The sequence below is a fragment of the Cervus canadensis genome, chromosome 1 (assembly GCF_019320065.1).
Source record: "Cervus canadensis isolate Bull #8, Minnesota chromosome 1, ASM1932006v1, whole genome shotgun sequence".
NCBI classification, from domain to species: domain Eukaryota; kingdom Metazoa; phylum Chordata; class Mammalia; order Artiodactyla; family Cervidae; genus Cervus; species Cervus canadensis.
The window spans coordinates 8,605,481-8,610,242 of record NC_057386.1 but is presented as its reverse complement, the minus strand read 5'-3'; the positions used below and the strand labels follow the sequence as shown (position 1 = coordinate 8,610,242).

Below are 4,762 nucleotides of genomic sequence, written 5' to 3'. Positions count from 1 at the left end.
GAGTCAGACACGACTGAGCACACACACGTGCCTTGCTTGGTAGACAGTGTGGATGCACTCTGCTGGGGAGAGAGGAGGGAAGTTTGCCCCCAGCAGGTGCAGTCCAAGAGGAGAAGCAAAGTCAGAGATATGGCCCTTTAAAACATCCCAGGGCAAATCCTCCATGACCATCCAGACCAGCAAAGATGGCTGCGGCAGGAGGCCCTGGAAGGATAAGGCACGTGGGCTCAGTGCCCAGCCCGGCTCCAGCCCCCGCTCTGTTTTTTTGCCCACCCTCCCCTGGCTCCAAGCACCCCCAGGAGGAGGACGCACATCTTTGGTAACATCTGTTCTCAGCGTGACTCTCTCCTGTGTCGGGAATCTGCCTCAGCCCAGCCTGTCCCTGGACGGAACCGTCTCTGCAGCCCCTTCTGGTCACAAAGGCCCTGATGACAAGACTGGCTTGCCTGACCTGACGACGTTGGGGCCACAGCTGTGCAGAGAGGCCTCCTGATGGCCATGGCAATGGGTCAAGGCTGGATTCTGACTCCAGGCACCAAACTCATCCCTGGAGTTTAACAGCCAGATCATTTGTTTACTCTGTCACTAGGAGGGGATCCCAGAGGTGCTCAGTTAACACTTGTTGATGGCCTTGGCTCTCGAGGCTGCTTCAGCTTGGGGATCCTAACTGCAGCACCCGCCCTGGAGGATGGAGCAGCCTCCCTCCAACTCAAGGATACAGGAAGAGACAGGTCCTGATGGTGCATCCTGACAAAGCGATGGTCCCATCACCGAGGGTATCGTTCTCTGCTGGGGAATGACAGCCGCATGGGATTACCCAGGATCGAGACTCACCTGGGGCTTCCCTGGTAGCTCAGTCGGTAAAGAATCCACCTGCAAGGTGGGAGACCTGGGTTTGATCCCTGAGTCAGGAAGATCCCCTGGAGAAGGGAACAGCAACCTACTCCATTATTCTTGCCTAGAGAATTCCATGGACAGAGGAGCCTGGGGGGCTATAGTCCATGGGGTTGCAAAGTGTCAGACACAACCGAGCAATTGATACACACATACAAGACTATAAGACAGGAGCAGAGGGTGTGGCCAAGCCATGGGGATGCTGGACGTACTTGAGACTCTGGGAAAGTTTGCTCCCAGAGGATGGAGTCTAAGAGGGAATCACAGCCCACTGCACCCCAAAGCAAAAAATTATCTCAGCGTAAAATCCTGCTGGGTAGCCTTCATCAGGAGCTTCCCGGAAACCTGCTCATCCCAGAGCTGTCTGCTTCCCCATCACCCCTGTTTCTCATCCAGAGGAGACCACTGGCCCTACTCTCCTGGGAAGCCTACATCTAGGCTAAATTCATAAAAATTATGCAGCAGTTTATTTTATGGTATCTATCAGCTGCTCACTCAGTGGCACAGTGGTAGAGAATCCGCCTGCCCGTGCAGGAGACGCAAGAGATTTGGGGTTTGATCACTGGGTTGGGAAGATCCCCTAGAGAAGGAAATGGCAACCTGCTCCAGGCTTCTTGCCTGGAAAATTCCATGGACAGAGGAGCCTGGCAGGCTACAGTCCATGGGGACCCAGAGGCAGATACAACTGAGCACACACGCACACACCAACTGCTCACTTGTCTGTCTTCCACCTGTTACCAGGAGGCCAGGTCTGACGGTTCCAGGCATCGCCCAGCTCAGGGGGGAGCAGTCGGGACAATGCTGGGGGACAGAGGGCTTATCCGATGGCCCTCCTCACCTCCCCCCCACCACCTGGACCTGGCATGTGTCCTGGGGAGAGGCAGCTGAAGAGGACCAAGGCCAGGAAACCTCATTATCTGTCCAGCTCAGGCCTGAACCAGCCCCAGGATGGACACTTCTATTGTGTGTCATCTTTGGAGACAGAGGAGGAAAAAAAAGTTTTGAGTCTCATGCCATTTCTATATTTCAAAAAAAAAGAAACCCACCTATGACTTGTGCTCTTTCATCCCAGCTAATCTAGCTCCAGCTGGCTTGTTAGACACTGAGGGTGAAGTCACAAGGACCACTCTGGAGAGCGCGAAAAGGAGGGCCATCAGCCTCGCCGGCCTGTGGTCACCACTCACCGTGGTCACCTGGGCTCACTGTGGTCACTGCTGCAGCCCCAGGGCTGCCCCTCCCTTCTCCTCTCCATCATGGTCGCCTGCACGGCCCCTTGGGAAGTGTCTGATTAGCAGGTACCCGCTTCCCCGGCCCCACGCAGGCTGGCTGCAGGAACAAAAAATTGTCAGGCAGATGCAGCCGGGGCTGCAGGCTGAGGCGTTGATGTGACCAAGGAGGTCCTCCTGCACCTCCTCCAGCGAGAGATGCAGGTGCCAGCTGCCGAGGGCGAGAATATTCACGGAGGAAATGAGTCTCCCTAGAGGAGCAAAGGTGACAAGATAACACTCGTCATCTTTAATCAGAGACAGAGCCAGGGCAGCTGCTTCCGAAATAACTGCTCCGGCATCATGGAAAGCTGGACGCAGTGTGGCAAGCTGCTCATTTCAGGGGAAAATTGTCAGAGCCCAGACTACAAACAATAGACAAGCTGCCCTTGCGGTCACTCCTGGCTTCCCCCCGCCAGGTGCCTCGTGAGACCTCAGCTCGATGGGGTCAGAGGAACGGTTTTGGGGGTGAAATGGCAGGGGTGGCCCTGCTTGCTGGTCCCCTTCTGGGGTCCGAGGTTGGTGGCTGGATTCGCTTTGACCTGAAATGGAATCACCAGCTCCTTGCCTTGGGGGTGTGGATGTTGCTCGTCATCTCTCACTGCTCCAAGTGCCAACTGCCAGCATCTTTATCAGTGATGACGCGGCAGCATTAGCTCTTGCTGTTCCTCACCTCCCACGGCACAGACCTGTACGGGGCTGGGAGGGGAGGCTCTGCAGGCGCGAGCAGCTTCCAGGGCCGCCCTGGATCGGCCGGAGCAAGCGCGGTGCCTGTGCTCAGTTCCCCCAGGAAGAGTCTCCCCCACGACAAAGGACACTGGAGCTTGATGTGGATTCTGTATCAACCCTCCAGCTCCCCCTGTTCTCCCCACCTGAACAGCCCCCTGCACTGCCAGTCCCCTTTCTTGCTCAATCCCCTTTACTGCCCCAACCGCTCAGAGAAGTGCTGGCAAAAGAGGGTATCTTCTTTTTTTTTTTTCAATTTTATTTATTTATTTTTGGTTCTGCTGGGTCTCTATTGCTGAGGGCTTTTCTCTAGTTGCGGCAAGCCGTGGCTACACTCTAGTTGCGATGCTAGCATCATCTCAGAGTCTCTTGTTGCCAAGGACGGGCTCTCGGGGGTGGGGGCTTCAGTAGTTGTGGCCAGCAGGCTCTAGAGCACAGGCTCAGTATTTGTGGGTGCTGGGGCTTAGCTGCTCAGCATTTGGGATCTTCCCGGATCAGGGATCGAACCCATGTCTCCTGCACTAGCAGGCGAATTCTTTACCACTGAGCCACCAGGGAAGCCCAGACAAGGGCATCTTTGTTACTGCAGCTCTATGTTGCAAAGTGGCTGCCGTCTCCTTTCACGGTGGTCCCTGCGGAGGCCAGCGGGGCAATGGCACTCTGCAAAACCAATCCAAGCCAAACATAAGCCAAGCCATTTTTTTTTTTTTTAACCTTAAAAAGTTCGGCGGGCACGTCCTACCAGTTGGAGACAGTGTGACCAGAATCTCATTCTTCCCATTTTGCCATGGGAACCCAGTAGGGGGACAGAGCAAGAGGAAAGTGGAGACAGCTGCGTTAGCCAAGCACAGGAGAAGAAAGTCACAAGAAGACGCAACGAAAGTTCGGAACAGGCAATGGGGTGTCCGCAGCCGGAGGTACAAAGACAAGTGGGTGTTTGGGACCCTAAGCAGCATGCAGCAGAACCAATGGACATGGCTGGAGGCAAACTGGGTGCCAAGACACCAAAGCAGGACTCAGCCTGCCACAGCCTGGCTGTGTGGCTTTCTGAAGCCACTTGACTTCTGTGGGCTTCATTTTCCTCTGTGCAATGAGATGGCAGGACCCAACCTCCTGTTTTCTTCCCAGCTTGAAAATCTGATTCAATGACTAGGAATAGATGGAAAATAAGGATCAATCAAGAGAACACATGAGGTCACCTGCTTGTTTCTTGAAATCCTGCTCTCCTGTGCAATCTCTTGATTCGAATAATTAGGGATATCCATTTAAGTTATTATGCTGGTCATGGTAAAGAGCTCAACTTTCGAACAACATGTTCTCTTTTTACTATCTTTGATCTAGTAACTCCACTTCAAGGAGTCTGAATAAAACTCAAGATAATGAGACAAAGACTCATGTACAAAGATGAACCATTTATCCTTACTAGCAAAGATAAAAAGATAAAAATAACTTCCCAAATGGATATAACCAAAATAAATTGACATCAGGACTTCCCTGGTGGTCCAGTGACTAGGACTCTGCACTCCTAATACAGGGGGCCCAGGTTCGATCCCTGGTCAGGGAACTAGATCCCACATACTGCAACTAAGAGTTCACATGCTGTAGCTAAAAGAGTCTCTGTGCCACAACTAAGATCGACGCTCCCAAGTGCTGCAACTGAGTGGTGCAGCCAAATAAGCAAAATAAATAAATACATTGGCACAGCCGTGAAAATGTCTTCAATGATATTTTAAAACATTGGAAATTATTCGTGCTATAAACATAAACATAGCCACATACATGACAGATGCTGTTAATGGTACACAGCCTTCTTCTCCTCTTGGAGGTTGCATTCAGACTCAGCATCCTTCTCAACACAGCTTTCTGAATGGCTGCTA

The 4,762-nt window shown here is 52.7% G+C and overlaps 1 non-coding gene across 1 annotated transcript; it reads left to right on the top strand.

The window, feature by feature from the left end:
* Nucleotides 1-4,376: 4,376 nt before the first annotated feature.
* TRNAR-CCU lies at nucleotides 4,377-4,449 on the top strand. Its single transcript has one exon. It is a non-coding gene; the product is annotated as a tRNA-Arg (tRNA).
* The last annotated feature ends 313 nt before the right edge of the window (nucleotides 4,450-4,762 follow it).